Here is a 21,983-nt window from a genome sequence, read left to right as displayed (position 1 = left end):
TTTTCCCTAACCTGTAGGGTTGTGGTCAATGGATTGGGCACACTTTCCTAGGGGACGGCAGGCACAATCTTTCGCTGTGGCTCCAGAGGCCCTACCCTGGAGGTTGTGTGGGTCCAGGCTGTGGGCACAGAAGTGTGAAAACACAAACTCAGCTTATGAGTGGCGCCTAGGGTGTGGCAGGCCGGATGTACGGCCCGAGAGGGAGCTCCTGGGCCTCTGAATCAAGGGCAAGTGTGAGGCATTCCTTCAGGCTTTTGTCTCTGGATGTTGTGTCCTGGATAGCCTTGGATTGGAGAGGGGGCCTCAGGGACTCTGGACGCGTATCCCTCTCTGGGGATTTGTCCCAGCTCCCAAGAGTTCGGGGTCATTTTGTGGGAAGGGTGAATTCGTGTTGTCTGGCTCATGTGTCTCTCCAAGAAATGGATTCCAGAGCATAGCCCCAGGTACGGGCGGGGCGACTGGAAAACTCAAACACTGGTGAGGATTGGGTGCATAGGGGCTTGGCAAGCCCCATATGCAGGCTCTTGGTCCAGGCCCCGACATGCCTTTCCTTGACATGGGGCTCATGCTGAGGGTCACAGTGTGAATTTGTGCCCAAGCAGCACTCAAGTTTGGGCGTGGCATCAAGGGCCATGAAGGTTTCTCCCACCCTGAAGGCGTGACTCCATGCCAAGAGCAAGCTTTACAGCCATGGGGAAGGAGGAGTTCTGTTTTGTGCTTGCGATCCCCAGGTGTGTGGAGAATTGATATAATGTCTAGGTTCAGATATCTGAAAACCAAGGTTAGGAAGAGGTGACGGCATAAGACCATGGCGTGTCCGAAGTGCTGGGTGTGCGGCCAGCTGTCTCCTTGTCTGTATGGACGTCTGGCTCCAGGCTGTGTCAGACAGAGCATGAGTGCCCAGAGCAGCCTATCCAGTTCGGGTACCGTCGAGGCCCGAGCAGGTTCATCCTCATCTGGGTTTTCTGGAGAGCCCCACAGGGAAACGTTTTTCTTCCGTTGCGCAGACACTGGGCTGGGTTGTGGTTCTGGAGTTCCTAGTCCGGAGGGCTTGTTTGCCAGGAGTGTGAGGAAGGAAGTCTGAAAACACAAGCTAGCGTGAGGTTTGGGACCGAGGGCACGGCAGGCCCACTCTGCAGAGGCTGAATCGAGATCTCCTGCACTGAGGTCATGTCAACTATGAGACGTGCCTCAGGCTAGACTTTTTGTCCAGCATGGCCTCTTCCTGAAGGGTGTGGGGGCTTCATGAGGCCAGGGAGGTTTGCCTACGATGGGATTTGTGAACTACTCCAAACCTCAAGGTTTCCTTCTGCACGACGGTGGAGTCCTATTGGATGGTTCCAGGAGGCCCCATACGGAAATACTCGAGAGCAGGTGTCTAAGCTTGGATGCCTAGGAACGCCACCTCATATTCCCACTCTATAGTCAGGACAAGGCAGGCTCAATCTGCGGTCTCCTGGGTGAGCTACCCAGAGGGGAGAGTTGAAATGGACTCTCCTGAAGATGAGTCCTACTGTGGCTTGGTGGCCTGGGAGATCTTGGAATGTGGAGGTGGCTCAGGGACTCTGCAGGATTCTCCAAACTGAGGTGTTTGACACGGCTCCCACAAGGAAGCTTTCCATGTGGAGACGAGAGGAGTTCTGTTCAGTGCCTCAGGAAAGCCCCATATCCTGTTCTTCGAACCAAGGCCTCTGAGGAGTGACACCTGGAAACCAAAGCAAGAGTAGAGATTAGGGCCAAAGGGCCTGTCCCGCTCAACCTTCTATCTCTGTTGACATCTGTGTGCATGCCTTCGTGGAGGTAGCTGCTCAGCTTGTGTCAGAAAGCCCCTGTGTGTCCAGGGAGGCTCCCAGTAGTGGGATGTCCTCGGGGGCCTTGATGTTTCTCATATTCTGGAGGTGTGTGGCCTAAGGAATGGACACAGTTTCCCAGGAGAGAGCTGGCTCGGTCCTGTGGTATGGCTCTAGAGGACCCAGCCTAGAGGCTGTGTTTGCCAGGGCAGTCGGGACAGATGTCTGAAAAAGCAAACTTGGCTCAGCTAGGGGCCAAGGTAATGGCAGGCCTGATCTCCAGTCTGTGAGGGGAGATCCTCTGGATATCAAAGGAGGGCAAGTGGGAGGCAGTCGCTCAGGCTTTTGTCTCTGGGTGTTGCGTTCAACTTGGCCGTTCAGCGTAGGGGTTGCTTCAGGGTCCAAGCTTCCAAGTGTTTGGGTTCATTCTGTGGGAAGGGAAGAGTACTGTTTTCTCCCACAGGGGACCGCCCCAGGAGAGGGACTCTAGAGCACAGCAGTGGGTTCCCTCAACTGGAATACACACCATCTAGTTAGTCCTGGGGGCCTATGGGCATGGCAAGCCACATATGCGGGCTCTTGGTCCAGTCACTGAGAGGCGTTACTTGAATTAGGTATTCACACTGAGGGTCACAATGTGTGTTTGTGCCCAAGGCGACCCTCACGCATGGGCGTGGCCTCATGGGCCATGCCGTTTTCTCCTACACTGAATGTTTGACTCACTGCCAGCAGCAAGGATTCTTGCCATGGGGAAGGAGGGGTTCTGACTTGTGCATCAGGTTCCCCCCTGTGCAGGGATTGGAGATAAGGTCTAGGTTCCGATGACTGAAAACCCAGGTTGGGAATGGATGGTGGCCTAAGGCAGTGGCGGGTCCAATGTTCTGGGTGTGCAGCCAGCTGTGTCGGTGTCTGTTGGAAGGTCTTGGCTCAGGCTATTTGCGACAGAGCATCAGTGTTTAAGGTAGCCTATGCAATTGGGGTGTTGCCGAGGGCCAAGCAGTTTAATCCTCCTTTGGGGTTTCTGGGAAGCACCATAGACAATGTTTTTCTCCTGGGAGGCAGGCGAGTGCTTCATTGTGGCCCCAGAATTCCCAGGAGGGAGGGTTTGTGGGCCAGGAGTGTGAGGACGGAAGTCTGAAAACACCAGCTAGGGTGAGGATTGGAGCCAAGGGCAGAGCAGGCCCACTCTGCAGAGGCTGAATCACAATCTCCTGCATCTGAAGTCAGGCTGAGGATCAGACGTTGGCTGAGGCTGGAGGATGTGTCCATGATGGCACCTTCATGAAGCGGGGGCCTCATGAAGCCAAGGAAGTTTTCCCACGCTGAGTTTGGAGGTTGCCCCAAACCACAGGGTTTCCTTCTGCGGGACATTCGAGTCCTGTGCATGGCTCTAGGACATACCGTACGGAAGGACTGGGAGCAGGGTTCGAAGGATGGATCCCTGTACAGCATGCCTCGCATTCCCATTGGCCATTAGCGACAAGATATGTTTGATCTGCTGCCTCTGGGGCACCCTACCCAGGGTTCTGAGTTGAAATGGCCTCTCCTGAGGATGCGTCATAATGTCCGTTTGCGTCCATGGAGACCTTGGAATGTGCTGGTTGTTCAGTGGCCCTGCGGAACTCTCCTACCTGAAGGGTTTGATACATCCCCAGTAAGAAAGCTCCCCATGTGGAGACGAGAGAGGTTTCGTTTGGTGCCTCAGAAAGGCCCCGTGTGCTGGTCTATGAAAACAGTCCTCTGAGGACGGACACATGGAAACCAAAGCTAAGGTTCAGATTAGGGCCTGGGGGCCTGTCCATTTCAACCTTCTGTCTCTGGGGACACTGTCTGAGAGTCTAAGTGGAGATAGTTGCTCCGCTGGTGTCAGAGAGCCCCACTTAGTCCAGGTTGGCCTACACTCTTGATGGCCTCAGTGGCCTTGGAGCTTTTCCCTAACCTGTAGGGTTGTGGTCAATGGATTGGGCACACTTTCCTAGGGGACGGCAGGCACAATCTTTCGCTGTGGCTCCAGAGGCCCTACCCTGGAGGTTGTGTGGGTCCAGGCTGTGGGCACAGAAGTGTGAAAACACAAACTCAGCTTATGAGTGGCGCCTAGGGTGTGGCAGGCCGGATGTACGGCCCGAGAGGGAGCTCCTGGGCCTCTGAATCAAGGGCAAGTGTGAGGCGTTCCTTCAGGCTTTTGTCTCTGGATGTTGTGTCCGGGATAGCCGTGGATTGGAGAGGTGGCCTCAGGGACTATGGACGAGTATCCCTCTCTGCGGATTTGTCCCAGCTCCCAAGTGTTCGGGGTCATTTTGTGGGAAGGGTGGATTCGTGTTGTCTGGCTCATGTGTCTCTCCAAGAAATGGATTCCAGAGCAGAGCCCCAGGTACGGGCGGGGCGACTGGAAAACTCAAACACTGGTGAGGATTGGGTGCATAGGGGCTTGGCAAGCCCCATATGCAGGCTCTTGGTCCAGGCCCCGACATGCCTTTCCTTGACATGGGGCTCTTGCTGAGGGTCACAGTGTGAATTTGTGCCCAAGCAGCACTCAAGTTTGGGCGTGGCATCAGGGGCCATGAAGGTTTCTCCCACCCTGAAGGCGTGACTCCATGCCAAGAGCAAGCTTTACAGCCATGGGGAAGGAGGAGTTCTGTTTTGTGCTTGCGATCCCCAGGTGTGTGGAGAATTGATATAATGTCTAGGTTCAGATATCTGAAAACCAAGGTTAGGAAGAGGTGACGGCATAAGACCATGGCGTGTCCGAAGTGCTGGGTGTGCGGCCAGCTGTCTCCTTGTCTGTATGGACGTCTGGCTCCAGGCTGTGTCAGACAGAGCATGAGTGCCCAGAGCAGCCTATCCAGTTCGGGTACCGTCGAGGCCCGAGCAGGTTCATCCTCATCTGGGTTTTCTGGAGAGCCCCACAGGGAAACGTTTTTCTTCCGTTGCGCAGACACTGGGCTGGGTTGTGGTTCTGGAGTTCCTAGTCCGGAGGGCTTGTTTGCCAGGAGTGTGAGGAAGGAAGTCTGAAAACACAAGCTAGCGTGAGGTTTGGGACCGAGGGCACGGCAGGCCCACTCTGCAGAGGCTGAATCGAGATCTCCTGCACTGAGGTCATGTCAACTATGAGACGTGCCTCAGGCTAGACTTTTTGTCCAGCATGGCCTCTTCCTGAAGGGTGTGGGGGCTTCATGAGGCCAGGGAGGTTTGCCTACGATGGGATTTGTGAACTACTCCAAACCTCAAGGTTTCCTTCTGCACGACGGTGGAGTCCTATTGGATGGTTCCAGGAGGCCCCATACGGAAATACTCGAGAGCAGGTATCTAAGCTTGGATGCCTAGGAACGCCACCTCATATTCCCACTCTATAGTCAGGACAAGGCAGGCTCAATCTGCGGTCTCCTGGGTGAGCTACCCAGAGGGGAGAGTTGAAATGGACTCTCCTGAAGATGAGTCCTACTGTGGCTTGGTGGCCTGGGAGATCTTGGAATGTGGAGGTGGCTCAGGGACTCTGCAGGATTCTCCAAACTGAGGTGTTTGACACGGCTCCCACAAGGAAGCTTTCCATGTGGAGACGAGAGGAGTTCTGTTCAGTGCCTCAGGAAAGCCCCATATCCTGTTCTTCGAACCAAGGCCTCTGAGGAGTGACACCTGGAAACCAAAGCAAGAGTAGAGATTAGGGCCAAAGGGCCTGTCCCGCTCAACCTTCTATCTCTGTTGACATCTGTGTGCATGCCTTCGTGGAGGTAGCTGCTCAGCTTGTGTCAGAAAGCCCCTGTGTGTCCAGGGAGGCTCCCAGTAGTGGGATGTCCTCGGGGGCCTTGATGTTTCTCATATTCTGGAGGTGTGTGGCCTAAGGAATGGACACAGTTTCCCAGGAGAGAGCTGGCACGGTCCTGTGGTATGGCTCTAGAGGACCCAGCCTAGAGGCTGTGTTTGCCAGGGCTGTCGGGACAGATGTCTGAAAAAGCAAACTTGGCTCAGCTAGGGGCCAAGGTAATGGCAGGCCTGATCTCCAGTCTGTGAGGGGAGATCCTCTGGATATCAAAGGAGGGCAAGTGGGAGGCAGTCGCTCAGGCTTTTGTCTCTGGGTGTTGCGTTCAACTTGGCCTTTCAGGGTAGGGGTTGCTTCAGGGGCCCAGGAAGAGCCTTCCTCTCGGGGGATTGTCCAAGCTTCCAAGTGTTTGGGTTCATTCTGTGGGAAGGGAAGAGTACTGTTTTCTGCCACAGGGGACCCCCCCAGGAGAGGGACTCTAGAGCGCAGCAGTGGGTTCCCTCAACTGGAATACACACCATCTAGTTAGTCCTGGGGGCCTATGGGCATGGCAAGCCACATATGCGGGCTCTTGTTCCAGTCACTGAGAGGCGTTACTTGAATTAGGTATTCACACTGAGGGTCACAATGTGTGTTTGTGCCCAAGGCGACCCTCACGCATGGGCGTGGCCTCATGGGCCATGCCGTTTTCTCCTACACTGAATGTTTGACTCACTGCCAGCAGCAAGGATTCTTGCCATGGGGAAGGAGGGGTTCTGACTTGTGCATCAGGTTCCCCCCTGTGCAGGGATTGGAGATAAGGTCTAGGTTCCGATGACTGAAAACCCAGGTTGGGAATGGATGGTGGCCTAAGGCAGTGGCGGGTCCAATGTTCTGGGTGTGCAGCCAGCTGTGTCGGTGTCTGTTGGAAGGTCTGGGCTCAGGCTATTTGCGACAGAGCATCAGTGTTTAAGGTAGCCTATGCAATTAGGGTGTTGCCGAGGGCCAAGCAGTTTAATCCTCCTTTGGGGTTTCTGGGCAGCACCACAGACAATGTTTTTCTCCTGGGAGGCAGGCAGAGTGCTTCATTGTGGCCCCAGAATTCCCAGGAGGGAGGGTTTGTGGGCCAGGAGTGTGAGGACGGAAGTCTGAAAACACCAGCTAGGGTGAGGATTGGAGCCAAGGGCAGAGCAGGCCCACTCTGCAGAGGCTGAATCACAATCTCCTGCATCTGAAGTCAGGCTGAGGATCAGACGTTGGCTGAGGCTGGAGGATGTGTCCATGATGGCACCTTCATGAAGCGGGGGCCTCATGAGGCCAAGGAAGTTTTCCCACGCTGAGTTTGGAGGTTGCCCCAAACCACAGGGTTTCCTTCTGCGGGACATTCGAGTCCTGTGCATGGCTCTAGGACATACCGTACGGAAGGACTGGGAGCAGGGTTCGAAGGATGGATCCCTGTACAGCATGCCTCGCATTCCCATTGGCCATTAGCGACAAGATATGTTTGATCTGCTGCCTCTGGGGCACCCTACCCAGGGGTCTGAGTTGAAATGGCCTCTCCTGAGGATGCGTCATAATGTGCGTTTGCGTCCATGGAGACCTTGGAATGTGCTGGTTGTTCAGTGGCCCTGCGGAACTCTCCTACCTGAAGGGTTTGATACATCCTCAGTAAGAAAGCTCCCCATGTGGAGACGAGAGAGGTTTCGTTTGGTGCCTCAGAAAGGCCCCGTGTGCTGGTCTATGAAAACAGTCCTCTGAGGACGGACACATGGAAACCAAAGCTAAGGTTCAGATTAGGGCCTGGGGGCCTGTCCATTTCAACCTTCTGTCTCTGGGTACACTGTCTGAGAGTCTAAGTGGAGATAGTTGCTCCGCTGGTGTCAGAGAGCCCCTCTTAGTCCAGGTTGGCCTACACTCTTGATGGCCTCAGGGGCCTTGGAGCTTTTCCCTAACCTGTAGGGTTGTGGTCAATGGATTGGGCACACTTTCCTAGGGGACGGCAGGCACAATCTTTCGCTGTGGCTCCAGAGGCCCTACCCTGGAGGTTGTGTGGGTCCAGGCTGTGGGCACAGAAGTGTGAAAACACAAACTCAGCTTATGAGTGGCGCCTAGGGTGTGGCAGGCCGGATGTACGGCCCGAGAGGGAGCTCCTGGGCCTCTGAATCAAGGGCAAGTGTGAGGCGTTCCTTCAGGCTTTTGTCTCTGGATGTTGTGTCCGGGATAGCCGTGGATTTGAGAGGTGGCCTCTGGGACTATGGACGAGTATCCCTCTCTGGGGATTTGTCCCAGCTCCCAAGTGTTCGGGGTCATTTTGTGGGAAGGGTGGATTCGTGTTGTCTGGCTCATGTGTCTCTCCAAGAAATGGATTCCAGAGCAGAGCCCCAGGTACGGGCGGGGTGACTGGAAAAGTCAAACACTGGTGAGGATTGGGTGCATAGGGGCTTGGCAAGCCCCATATGCAGGCTCTTGGTCCAGGCCCCGACATGCCTTTCCTTGACATGGGGCTCATGCTGAGGGTCACAGTGTGAATTTGTGCCCAAGCAGCACTCAAGTTTGGGCGTGGCATCAGGGGCCATGAAGGTTTCTCCCACCCTGAAGGCGTGACTCCATGCCAAGAGCAAGCTTTACAGCCATGGGGAAGGAGGAGTTCTGTTTTGTGCTTGCGATCCCCAGGTGTGTGGAGAAATGATATAATGTCTAGGTTCAGATATGTGAAAACCAAGGTTAGGAAGAGGTGACGGCATAAGATATGGCGTGTCCGAAGTGCTGGGTGTGCGGCCAGCTGTCTCCTTGTCTGTATGGACGTCTGGCTCCAGGCTGTGTCAGACAGAGCATGAGTGCCCAGAGCAGCCTATCCAGTTCGGGTACCGTCGAGGCCCGAGCAGGTTCATCCTCATCTGGGTTTTCTGGAGAGCCCCACAGGGAAACGTTTTTCTTCCGTTGCGCAGACACTGGGCTGGGTTGTGGTTCTGGAGTTCCTAGTCCGGAGGGCTTGTTTGCCAGGAGTGTGAGGAAGGAAGTGTGAAAACACAAGCTAGCATGAGGTTTGCGACCGAGGGCACGGCAGGCCCACTCTGCAGAGGCTGAATCGAGATCTCCTGCACTGAGGTCATGTCAACTATGAGACGTGCCTCAGGCTAGACTTTTTGTCCAGCATGGCCTCTTCCTGAAGGGTGTGGGGGCTTCATGAGGCCAGGGAGGTTTGCCTACGATGGGATTTGTGAACTACTCCAAATCTCAAGGTTTCCTTCTGCACGACGGTGGAGTCCTATTGGATGGTTCCAGGAGGCCCCATACGGAAATACTCGAGAGCAGGAGTCTAAGCTTGGATGCCTAGGAACGCCACCTCATATTCCCACTCTATAGTCAGGACAAGGCAGGCTCAATCTGCGGTCTCCTGGGTGAGCTACCCAGAGGGGAGAGTTGAAATGGACTCTCCTGAAGATGAGTCCTACTGTGGCTTGTTGGCCTGGGAGGTCTTGGAATTGGAGGTGGCTCAGAGACTCTGCAGAATTCTCCAAACTGAGGTGTTTGACACGGCTCCCACAAGGAAGCTTTCCATGTGGAGACGAGAGGAGTTCTGTTCAGTGCCTCAGGAAAGCCCCATATCCTGTTCTTCGAACCAAGGCCTCTGAGGAGTGACACCTGGAAACCAAAGCAAGAGTAGAGATTAGGGCCAAAGGGCCTGTCCCGCTCAACCTTCTATCTCTGTTGACATCTGTGTGCATGCCTTCGTGGAGGTAGCTGCTCAGCTTGTGTCAGAAAGCCCCTGTGTGTCCAGGGAGGCTCCCAGTAGTGGGATGTCCTCGGGGGCCTTGATGTTTCTCATATTCTGGAGGTGTGTGGCCTAAGGAATGGACACAGTTTCCCAGGAGAGAGCTGGCACGGTCCTGTGGTATGGCTCTAGAGGACCCAGCCTAGAGGCTGTGTTTGCCAGGGCTGTCGGGACAGATGTCTGAAAAAGCAAACTTGGCTCAGCTAGGGGCCAAGGTAATGGCAGGCCTGATCTCCAGTCTGTGAGGGGAGATCCTCTGGATATCAAAGGAGGGCAAGTGGGAGGCAGTCGCTCAGGCTTTTGTCTCTGGGTGTTGCGTTCAACTTGGCCGTGCAGGGTAGGGGTTGCTTCAGGGGCCCAGGAAGAGCCTTCCTCTCGGGGGATTGTCCAAGCTTCCAAGTGTTTGGGTTCATTCTGTGGGAAGGGAAGAGTACTGTTTTCTGCCACAGGGGACCCCCCCAGGAGAGGGACTCTAGAGCACAGCAGTGGGTTCCCTCAACTGGAATACACACCATCTAGTTAGTCCTGGGGGCCTATGGGCATGGCAAGCCACATATGCGGGCTCTTGTTCCAGTCACTGAGAGGCGTTACTTGAATTAGGTATTCACACTGAGGGTCACAATGTGTGTTTGTGCCCAAGGCGACCCTCACGCATGGGCGTGGCCTCATGGGCCATGCCGTTTTCTCCTACACTGAATGTTTGACTCACTGCCAGCAGCAAGGATTCTTGCCATGGGGAAGGAGGGGTTCTGACTTGTGCATCAGGTTCCCCCCTGTGCAGGGATTGGAGATAAGGTCTAGGTTCCGATGACTGAAAACCCAGGTTGGGAATGGATGGTGGCCTAAGGCAGTGGCGGGTCCAATGTTCTGGGTGTGCAGCCAGCTGTGTCGGTGTCTGTTGGAAGGTCTGGGCTCAGGCTATTTGCGACAGAGCATCAGTGTTTAAGGTAGCCTATGCAATTAGGGTGTTGCCGAGGGCCAAGCAGTTTAATCCTCCTTTGGGGTTTCTGGGCAGCACCACAGACAATGTTTTTCTCCTGGGAGGCAGGCAGAGTGCTTCATTGTGGCCCCAGAATTCCCAGGAGGGAGGGTTTGTGGGCCAGGAGTGTGAGGACGGAAGTCTGAAAACACCAGCTAGGGTGAGGATTGGAGCCAAGGGCAGAGCAGGCCCACTCTGCAGAGGCTGAATCACAATCTCCTGCATCTGAAGTCAGGCTGAGGGTCAGACGTTGGCTGAGGATGGAGGATGTGTCCATGATGGCACCTTCATGAAGCGGGGGCCTCATGAGGCCAAGGAAGTTTTCCCACGCTGAGTTTGGAGGTTGCCCCAAACCACAGGGTTTCCTTCTGCGGGACATTCGAGTCCTGTGCATGGCTCTAGGACATACCGTACGGAAGGACTGGGAGCAGGGTTCGAAGGATGGATCCCTGTACAGCATGCCTCGCATTCCCATTGGCCATTAGCGACAAGATATGTTTGATCTGCTGCCTCTGGGGCACCCTACCCAGGGGTCTGAGTTGAAATGGCCTCTCCTGAGGATGCGTCATAATGTGCGTTTGCGTCCATGGAGACCTTGGAATGTGCTGGTTGTTCAGTGGCCCTGCGGAACTCTCCTACCTGAAGGGTTTGATACATCCCCAGTAAGAAAGCTCCCCATGTGGAGACGAGAGAGGTTTCGTTTGGTGCCTCAGAAAGGCCCCGTGTGCTGGTCTATGAAAACAGTCCTCTGAGGACGGACACATGGAAACCAAAGCTAAGGTTCAGATTAGGGCCTGGGGGCCTGTCCATTTCAACCTTCTGTCTGTGGGGACACTGTCTGAGAGTCTAAGTGGAGATAGTTGCTCCGCTGGTGTCAGAGAGCCCCTCTTAGTCCAGGTTGGCCTACACTCTTGATGGCCTCAGGGGCCTTGGAGCTTTTCCCTAACCTGTAGGGTTGTGGTCAATGGATTGGGCACACTTTCCTAGGGGACGGCAGGCACAATCTTAGGCTGTGGCTCCAGAGGCCCTACCCTGGAGGTTGTGTGGGTCCAGGCTGTGGGCACAGAAGTGTGAAAACACAAACTCAGCTTATGAGTGGCGCCTAGGGTGTGGCAGGCCAGATGTACGGCCCGAGAGGGAGCTCCTGGGCCTCTGAATCAAGGGCAAGTGTGAGGCGTTCCTTCAGGCTTTTGTCTCTGGATGTTGTGTCCGGGATAGCCGTGGATTGGAGAGGTGGCCTCAGGGACTATGGACGAGTATCCCTCTCTGGGGATTTCTCCCAGCTCCCAAGAGTTCGGGGTCATTTTGTGGGAAGGGTGGATTCGTGTTGTCTGGCTCATGTGTCTCTCCAAGAAATGGATTCCAGAGCAGTGCCCCAGGTACGGGCGGGGCGACTGGAAAACTCAAACACTGGTGAGGATTGGGTGCATAAGGGCTTGGCAAGCCCCATATGCAGGCTCTTGGTCCAGGCCCCGACATGCCTTTCCTTGACATGGGGCTCATGCTGAGGGTCACAGTGTGAATTTGTGCCCAAGCAGCACTCAAGTTTGGGCGTGGCATCAGGGGCCATGAAGGTTTCTCCCACCCTGAAGGCGTGACTCCATGCCAAGAGCAAGCTTTACAGCCATGGGGAAGGAGGAGTTCTGTTTTGTGCTTGCGATCCCCAGGTGTGTGGAGAATTGATATAATGTCTAGGTTCAGATATCTGAAAACCAAGGTTAGGAAGAGGTGACGGCATAAGACCATGGCGTGTCCGAAGTGCTGGGTGTGCGGCCAGCTGTCTCCTTGTCTGTATGGACGTCTGGCTCCAGGCTGTGTCAGACAGAGCATGAGTGCCCAGAGCAGCCTATCCAGTTCGGGTACCGTCGAGGCCCGAGCAGGTTCATCCTCATCTGGGTTTTCTGGAGAGCCCCACAGGGAAACGTTTTTCTTCCGTTGCGCAGACACTGGGCTGGGTTGTGGTTCTGGAGTTCCTAGTCCGGAGGGCTTGTTTGCCAGGAGTGTGAGGAAGGAAGTCTGAAAACACAAGCTAGCGTGAGGTTTGGGACCGAGGGCACGGCAGGCCCACTCTGCAGAGGCTGAATCGAGATCTCCTGCACTGAGGTCATGTCAACTATGAGACGTGCCTCAGGCTAGACTTTTTGTCCAGCATGGCCTCTTCCTGAAGGGTGTGGGGGCTTCATGAGGCCAGGGAGGTTTGCCTACGATGGGATTTGTGAACTACTCCAAACCTCAAGGTTTCCTTCTGCACGACGGTGGAGTCCTATTGGATGGTTCCAGGAGGCCCCATACGGAAATACTCGAGAGCAGGTGTCTAAGCTTGGATGCCTAGGAACGCCACCTCATATTCCCACTCTATAGTCAGGACAAGGCAGGCTCAATCTGCGGTCTCCTGGGTGAGCTACCCAGAGGGGAGAGTTGAAATGGACTCTCCTGAAGATGAGTCCTACTGTGGCTTGGTGGCCTGGGAGATCTTGGAATGTGGAGGTGGCTCAGGGACTCTGCAGGATTCTCCAAACTGAGGTGTTTGACACGGCTCCCACAAGGAAGCTTTCCATGTGGAGACGAGAGGAGTTCTGTTCAGTGCCTCAGGAAAGCCCCATATCCTGTTCTTCGAACCAAGGCCTCTGAGGAGTGACACCTGGAAACCAAAGCAAGAGTAGAGATTAGGGCCAAAGGGCCTGTCCCTCTCAACCTTCTATCTCTGTTGACATCTGTGTGCATGCCTTCGTGGAGGTAGCTGCTCAGCTTGTGTCAGAAAGCCCCTGTGTGTCCAGGGAGGCTCCCAGTAGTGGGATGTCCTCGGGGGCCTTGATGTTTCTCATATTCTGGAGGTGTGTGGCCTAAGGAATGGACACAGTTTCCCAGGAGAGAGCTGGCACGGTCCTGTGGTATGGCTCTAGAGGACCCAGCCTAGAGGCTGTGTTTGCCAGGGCTGTCGGGACAGATGTCTGAAAAAGCAAACTTGGCTCAGCTAGGGGCCAAGGTAATGGCAGGCCTGATCTCCAGTCTGTGAGGGGAGATCCTCTGGATATCAAAGGAGGGCAAGTGGGAGGCAGTCGCTCAGGCTTTTGTCTCTGGGTGTTGCGTTCAACTTGGCCGTTCAGGGTAGGGGTTGCTTCAGGGGCCCAGGAAGAGCCTTCCTCTCGGGGGATTGTCCAAGCTTCCAAGTGTTTGGGTTCATTCTGTGGGAAGGGAAGAGTACTGTTTTCTGCCACAGGGGACCGCCCCAGGAGAGGGACTCTAGAGCACAGCAGTGGGTTCCCTCAACTGGAATACACACCATCTAGTTAGTCCTGGGGGCCTATGGGCATGGCAAGCCACATATGCGGGCTCTTGGTCCAGTCACTGAGAGGCGTTACTTGAATTAGGTATTCACACTGAGGGTCACAATGTGTGTTTGTGCCCAAGGCGACCCTCACGCATGGGCGTGGCCTCATGGGCCATGCCGTTTTCTCCTACACTGAATGTTTGACTCACTGCCAGCAGCAAGGATTCTTGCCATGGGGAAGGAGGGGTTCTGACTTGTGCATCAGGTTCCCCCCTGTGCAGGGATTGGAGATAAGGTCTAGGTTCCGATGACTGAAAACCCAGGTTGGGAATGGATGGTGGCCTAAGGCAGTGGCGGGTCCAATGTTCTGGGTGTGCAGCCAGCTGTGTCGGTGTCTGTTGGAAGGTCTGGGCTCAGGCTATTTGCGACAGAGCATCAGTGTTTAAGGTAGCCTATGCAATTGGGGTGTTGCCGAGGGCCAAGCAGTTTAATCCTCCTTTGGGGTTTCTGGGCAGCACCACAGACAATGTTTTTCTCCTGGGAGGCAGGCAGAGTGCTTCATTGTGGCCCCAGAATTCCCAGGAGGGAGGGTTTGTGGGCCAGGAGTGTGAGGACGGAAGTCTGAAAACACCAGCTAGGGTGAGGATTGGAGCCAAGGGCAGAGCAGGCCCACTCTGCAGAGGCTGAATCACAATCTCCTGCATCTGAAGTCAGGCTGAGGATCAGACGTTGGCTGAGGCTGGAGGATGTGTCCATGATGGCACCTTCATGAAGCGGGGGCCTCATGAGGCCAAGGAAGTTTTCCCACGCTGAGTTTGGAGGTTGCCCCAAACCACAGGGTTTCCTTCTGCGGGACATTCGAGTCCTGTGCATGGCTCTAGGACATACCGTACGGAAGGACTGGGAGCAGGGTTCGAAGGATGGATCCCTGTACAGCATGCCTCGCATTCCCATTGGCCATTAGCGACAAGATATGTTTGATCTGCTGCCTCTGGGGCACCCTACCCAGGGGTCTGAGTTGAAATGGCCTCTCCTGAGGATGCGTCATAATGTGCGTTTGCGTCCATGGAGACCTTGGAATGTGCTGGTTGTTCAGTGGCCCTGCGGAACTCTCCTACCTGAAGGGTTTGATACATCCTCAGTAAGAAAGCTCCCCATGTGGAGACGAGAGAGGTTTCGTTTGGTGCCTCAGAAAGGCCCCGTGTGCTGGTCTATGAAAACAGTCCTCTGAGGACGGACACATGGAAACCAAAGCTAAGGTTCAGATTAGGGCCTGGGGGCCTGTCCATTTCAACCTTCTGTCTCTGGGGACACTGTCTGAGAGTCTAAGTGGAGATAGTTGCTCCGCTGGTGTCAGAGAGCCCCTCTTAGTCCAGGTTGGCCTACACTCTTGATGGCCTCAGGGGCCTTGGAGCTTTTCCCTAACCTGTAGGGTTGTGGTCAATGGATTGGGCACACTTTCCTAGGGGACGGCAGGCACAATCTTTCGCTGTGGCTCCAGAGGCCCTACCCTGGAGGTTGTGTGGGTCCAGGCTGTGAACACAGAAGTGTGAAAACACAAACTCAGCTTATGAGTGGCGCCTAGGGTGTGGCAGGCCAGATGTACGGCCCGAGAGGGAGCTCCTGGGCCTCTGAATCAAGGGCAAGTGTGAGGCGTTCCTTCAGGCTTTTGTCTCTGGATGTTGTGTCCGGGATAGCCGTGGATTGGAGAGGTGGCCTCTGGGACTATGGACGAGTATCCCTCTCTGGGGATTTGTCCCAGCTCCCAAGAGTTCGGGGTCATTTTGTGGGAAGGGTGGATTCGTTTTGTCTGGCTCATGTGTCTCTCCAAGAAATGGATTCCAGAGCAGAGCCCCAGGTACGGGCGGGGTGACTGGAAAAGTCAAACACTGGTGAGGATTGGGTGCATAGGGGCTTGGCAAGCCCCATATGCAGGCTCTTGGTCCAGGCCCCGACATGCCTTTCCTTGACATGGGGCTCATGCTGAGGGTCACAGTGTGAATTTGTGCCCAAGCAGCACTCAAGTTTGGGCGTGGCATCAGGGGCCATGAAGGTTTCTCCCACCCTGAAGGCGTGACTCCATGCCAAGAGCAAGCTTTACAGCCATGGGGAAGGAGGAGTTCTGTTTTGTGCTTGCGATCCCCAGGTGTGTGGAGAATTGATATAATGTCTAGGTTCAGATATCTGAAAACCAAGGTTAGGAAGAGGTGACGGCATAAGACCATGGCGTGTCCGAAGTGCTGGGTGTGCGGCCAGCTGTCTCCTTGTCTGTATGGACGTCTGGCTCCAGGCTGTGTCAGACAGAGCATGAGTGCCCAGAGCAGCCTATCCAGTTCGGGTACCGTCGAGGCCCGAGCAGGTTCATCCTCATCTGGGTTTTCTGGAGAGCCCCACAGGGAAACGTTTTTCTTCCGTTGCGCAGACACTGGGCTGGGTTGTGGTTCTGGAGTTCCTAGTCCGGAGGGCTTGTTTGCCAGGAGTGTGAGGAAGGAAGTCTGAAAACACAAGCTAGCGTGAGGTTTGGGACCGAGGGCACGGCAGGCCCACTCTGCAGAGGCTGAATCGAGATCTCCTGCACTGAGGTCATGTCAACTATGAGACGTGCCTCAGGCTAGACTTTTTGTCCAGCATGGCCTCTTCCTGAAGGGTGTGGGGGCTTCATGAGGCCAGGGAGGTTTGCCTACGATGGGATTTGTGAACTACTCCAAATCTCAAGGTTTCCTTCTGCACGACGGTGGAGTCCTATTGGATGGTTCCAGGAGGCACCATACGGAAATACTCGAGAGCAGGTGTCTACGCTTGGATGCCTAGGAACGCCACCTCATATTCCCACTCTATAGTCAGGACAAGGCAGGCTCAATCTGCGGTCTCCTGGGTGAGCTACCCAGAGGGGAGAGTTGAAATGGACTCTCCTGAAGATGAGTCCTACTGTGGCTTGTTGGCCTGGGAGGTCTTGGAATGTGGAGGTGGCTCAGAGACTCTGCAGAATTCTCCAAACTGAGGTGTTTGACACGGCTCCCACAAGGAAGCTTTCCATGTGGAGACGAGAGGAGTTCTGTTCAGTGCCTCAGGAAAGCCCCATATCCTGTTCTTCGAACCAAGGCCTCTGAGGAGTGACACCTGGAAACCAAAGCAAGAGTAGAAATTAGGGCCAAAGGGCCTGTCCCGCTCAACCTTCTATCTCTGTTGACATCTGTGTGCATGCCTTCGTGGAGGTAGCTGCTCAGCTTGTGTCAGAAAGCCCCTGTGTGTCCAGGGAGGCTCCCAGTAGTGGGATGTCCTCGGGGGCCTTGATGTTTCTCATATTCTGGAGGTGTGTGGCCTAAGGAATGGACACAGTTTCCCAGGAGAGAGCTGGCACGGTCCTGTGGTATGGCTCTAGAGGACGCAGCCTAGAGGCTGTGTTTGCCAGGGCTGTCGGGACAGATGTCTGAAAAAGCAAACTTGGCTCAGCTAGGGGCCAAGGTAATGGCAGGCCTGATCTCCAGTCTGTGAGGGGAGATCCTCTGGATATCAAAGGAGGGCAAGTGGGAGGCAGTCGCTCAGGCTTTTGTCTCTGGGTGTTGCGTTCAACTTGGCCGTGCAGGGTAGGGGTTGCTTCAGGGGCCCAGGAAGAGCCTTGCTCTCGGGGGATTGTCCAAGCTTCCAAGTGTTTGGGTTCATTCTGTGGGAAGGGAAGAGTACTGTTTTCTGCCACAGGGGACCGCCCCAGGAGAGGGACTCTAGAGCACAGCAGTGGGTTCCCTCAACTGGAATACACACCATCTAGTTAGTCCTGGGGGCCTATGGGCATGGCAAGCCACATATGCGGGCTCTTGTTCCAGTCACTGAGAGGCGTTACTTGAATTAGGTATTCACACTGAGGGTCACAATGTGTGTTTGTGCCCAAGGCGACCCTCACGCTTGGGCGTGGCCTCATGGGCCATGCCGTTTTCTCCTACACTGAATGTTTGACTCACTGCCAGCAGCAAGGATTCTTGCCATGGGGAAGGAGGGGTTCTGACTTGTGCATCAGGTTCCCCCCTGTGCAGGGATTGGAGATAAGGTCTAGGTTCCGATGACTGAAAACCCAGGTTGGGAATGGATGGTGGCCTAAGGCAGTGGCGGGTCCAATGTTCTGGGTGTGCAGCCAGCTGTGTCGGTGTCTGTTGGAAGGTCTGGGCTCAGGCTATTTGCGACAGAGCATCAGTGTTTAAGGTAGCCTATGCAATTGGGGTGTTGCCGAGGGCCAAGCAGTTTAATCCTCCTTTGGGGTTTCTGGGCAGCACCATAGACAATGTTTTTCTCCTGGGAGGCAGGCAGAGTGCTTCATTGTGGCCCCAGAATTCCCAGGAGGGAGGGTTTGTGGGCCAGGAGTGTGAGGACGGAAGTCTGAAAACACCAGCTATGGTGAGGATTGGAGCCAAGGGCAGAGCAGGCCCACTCTGCAGAGGCTGAATCACAATCTCCTGCATCTGAAGTCAGGCTGAGGATCAGACGTTGGCTGAGGATGGAGGATGTGTCCATGATGGCACCTTCATGAAGCGGGGGCCTCATGAGGCCAAGGAAGTTTTCCCACGCTGAGTTTGGAGGTTGCCCCAAACCACAGGGTTTCCTTCTGCGGGACATTCGAGTCCTGTGCATGGCTCTAGGACATACCGTACGGAAGGACTGGGAGCAGGGTTCGAAGGATGGATCCCTGTACAGCATGCCTCGCATTCCCATTGGCCATTAGCGACAAGATATGTTTGATCTGCTGCCTCTGGGGCACCCTACCCAGGGGTCTGAGTTGAAATGGCCTCTTCTGAGGATGCGTCATAATGTGCGTTTGCGTCCATGGAGACCTTGGAATGTGCTGGTTGTTCAGTGGCCCTGCGGAACTCTCCTACCTGAAGGGTTTGATACATCCCCAGTAAGAAAGCTCCCCATGTGGAGACGAGAGAGGTTTCGTTTGGTGCCTCAGAAAGGCCCCGTGTGCTGGTCTATGAAAACAGTCCTCTGAGGACGGACACATGGAAACCAAAGCTAAGGTTCAGATTAGGGCCTGGGGGCCTGTCCATTTCAACCTTCTGTCTCTGGGGACACTGTCTGAGAGTCTAAGTGGAGATAGTGGCTCTGCTGGTGTCAGAGAGCCCCACTTAGTCCAGGTTGGCCTACACTCTTGATGGCCTCAGGGGCCTTGGAGCTATTCCCTAACCTGTAGGGTTGTGGTCAATGGATTGGGCACACTTTCCTAGGGGACGGCAGGCACAATCTTTCGCTGTGGCTCCAGAGGCCCTACCCTGGAGGTTGTGTGGGTCCAGACTGTGGGCACAGAAGTGTGAAAACACAAACTCAGCTTATGAGTGGCGCCTAGGGTGTGGCAGGCCAGATGAACGGCCCGAGAGGGAGCTCCTGGGCCTCTGAATCAAGGGCAAGTGTGAGGCGTTCCTTCAGGCTTTTGTCTCTGGATGTTGTGTCCGGGATAGCCGTGGATTGGAGAGGTGGCCTCAGGGACTATGGACGAGTATCCCTCTCTGGGGATTTGTCCCAGCTCCCAAGTGTTCGGGGTCATTTTGTGGGAAGGGTGGATTCGTGTTGTCTGGCTCATGTGTCTCTCCAAGAAATGGATTCCAGAGCAGAGCCCCAGGTACGGGCGGGGCGACTGGAAAACTCAAACACTGGTGAGGATTGGGTACATTGGGGCTTGGCAAGCCCCATATGCAGGCTCTTGGTCCAGGCCCCGACATGCCTTTCCTTGACATGGGGCTCATGCTGAGGGTCACAGTGTGAATTTGTGCCCAAGCAGCACTCAAGTTTGGGCGTGGCATCAGGGGCCATGAAGGTTTCTCCCACCCTGAAGGCGTGACTCCATGCCAAGAGCAAGCTTTACAGCCATGGGGAAGGAGGAGTTCTGTTTTGTGCTTGCGATCCCCAGGTGTGTGGAGAATTGATATAATGTCTAGGTTCAGATATCTGAAAACCAAGGTTAGGAAGAGGTGACGGCATAAGACCATGGCGTGTCCGAAGTGCTGGGTGTGCGGCCAGCTGTCTCCTTGTCTGTATGGACGTCTGGCTCCAGGCTGTGTCAGACAGAGCATGAGTGCCCAGAGCAGCCTATCCAGTTCGGGTACCGTCGAGGCCCGAGCAGGTTCATCCTCATCTGGGTTTTCTGGAGAGCCCCACAGGGAAACGTTTTACTTCCGTTGCGCAGACACTGGGCTGGGTTGTGGTTCTGGAGTTCCTAGTCCGGAGGGCTTGTTTGCCAGGAGTGTGAGGAAGGAAGTCTGAAAACACAAGCTAGCGTGAGGTTTGGGACCGAGGGCACGGCAGGCCCACTCTGCAGAGGCTGAATCGAGATCTCCTGCACTGAGGTCATGTCAACTATGAGACGTGCCTCAGGCTAGACTTTTTGTCCAGCATGGCCTCTTCCTGAAGGGTGTGGGGGCTTCATGAGGCCAGGGAGGTTTGCCTACGATGGGATTTGTGAACTACTCCAAATCTCAAGGTTTCCTTCTGCACGACGGTGGAGTCCTATTGGATGGTTCCAGGAGGCACCATACGGAAATACTCGAGAGCAGGTGTCTACGCTTGGATGCCTAGGAACGCCACCTCATATTCCCACTCTATAGTCAGGACAAGGCAGGCTCAATCTGCGGTCTCCTGGGTGAGCTACCCAGAGGGGAGAGTTGAAATGGACTCTCCTGAAGATGAGTCCTACTGTGGCTTGTTGGCCTGGGAGGTCTTGGAATGTGGAGGTGGCTCAGAGACTCTGCAGAATTCTCCAAACTGAGGTGTTTGACACGGCTCCCACAAGGAAGCTTTCCATGTGGAGACGAGAGGAGTTCTGTTCAGTGCCTCAGGAAAGCCCCATATCCTGTTCTTCGAACCAAGGCCTCTGAGGAGTGACACCTGGAAACCAAAGCAAGAGTAGAAATTAGGGCCAAAGGGCCTGTCCCGCTCAACCTTCTATCTCTGTTGACATCTGTGTGCATGCCTTCGTGGAGGTAGCTGCTCAGCTTGTGTCAGAAAGCCCCTGTGTGTCCAGGGAGGCTCCCAGTAGTGGGATGTCCTCGGGGGCCTTGATGTTTCTCATATTCTGGAGGTGTGTGGCCTAAGGAATGGACACAGTTTCCCAGGAGAGAGCTGGCACGGTCCTGTGGTATGGCTCTAGAGGACGCAGCCTAGAGGCTGTGTTTGCCAGGGCTGTCGGGACAGATGTCTGAAAAAGCAAACTTGGCTCAGCTAGGGGCCAAGGTAATGGCAGGCCTGATCTCCAGTCTGTGAGGGGAGATCCTCTGGATATCAAAGGAGGGCAAGTGGGAGGCAGTCGCTCAGGCTTTTGTCTCTGGGTGTTGCGTTCAACTTGGCCGTGCAGGGTAGGGGTTGCTTCAGGGGCCCAGGAAGAGCCTTGCTCTCGGGGGATTGTCCAAGCTTCCAAGTGTTTGGGTTCATTCTGTGGGAAGGGAAGAGTACTGTTTTCTGCCACAGGGGACCGCCCCAGGAGAGGGACTCTAGAGCACAGCAGTGGGTTCCCTCAACTGGAATACACACCATCTAGTTAGTCCTGGGGGCCTATGGGCATGGCAAGCCACATATGCGGGCTCTTGTTCCAGTCACTGAGAGGCGTTACTTGAATTAGGTATTCACACTGAGGGTCACAATGTGTGTTTGTGCCCAAGGCGACCCTCACGCTTGGGCGTGGCCTCATGGGCCATGCCGTTTTCTCCTACACTGAATGTTTGACTCACTGCCAGCAGCAAGGATTCTTGCCATGGGGAAGGAGGGGTTCTGACTTGTGCATCAGGTTCCCCCCTGTGCAGGGATTGGAGATAAGGTCTAGGTTCCGATGACTGAAAACCCAGGTTGGGAATGGATGGTGGCCTAAGGCAGTGGCGGGTCCAATGTTCTGGGTGTGCAGCCAGCTGTGTCGGTGTCTGTTGGAAGGTCTGGGCTCAGGCTATTTGCGACAGAGCATCAGTGTTTAAGGTAGCCTATGCAATTGGGGTGTTGCCGAGGGCCAAGCAGTTTAATCCTCCTTTGGGGTTTCTGGGCAGCACCATAGACAATGTTTTTCTCCTGGGAGGCAGGCAGAGTGCTTCATTGTGGCCCCAGAATTCCCAGGAGGGAGGGTTTGTGGGCCAGGAGTGTGAGGACGGAAGTCTGAAAACACCAGCTAGGGTGAGGATTGGAGCCAAGGGCAGAGCAGGCCCACTCTGCAGAGGCTGAATCACAATCTCCTGCATCTGAAGTCAGGCTGAGGATCAGACGTTGGCTGAGGATGGAGGATGTGTCCATGATGGCACCTTCATGAAGCGGGGGCCTCATGAGGCCAAGGAAGTTTTCCCACGCTGAGTTTGGAGGTTGCCCCAAACCACAGGGTTTCCTTCTGCGGGACATTCGAGTCCTGTGCATGGCTCTAGGACATACCGTACGGAAGGACTGGGAGCAGGGTTCGAAGGATGGATCCCTGT

Source organism: Mustela nivalis (assembly GCF_964662115.1).
Source record: "Mustela nivalis genome assembly, contig: HAP1_SCAFFOLD_379, whole genome shotgun sequence".
Classification (NCBI taxonomy): Eukaryota; Metazoa; Chordata; class Mammalia; order Carnivora; family Mustelidae; genus Mustela; species Mustela nivalis.
Note: the sequence above shows the minus strand (reverse complement) of the source record.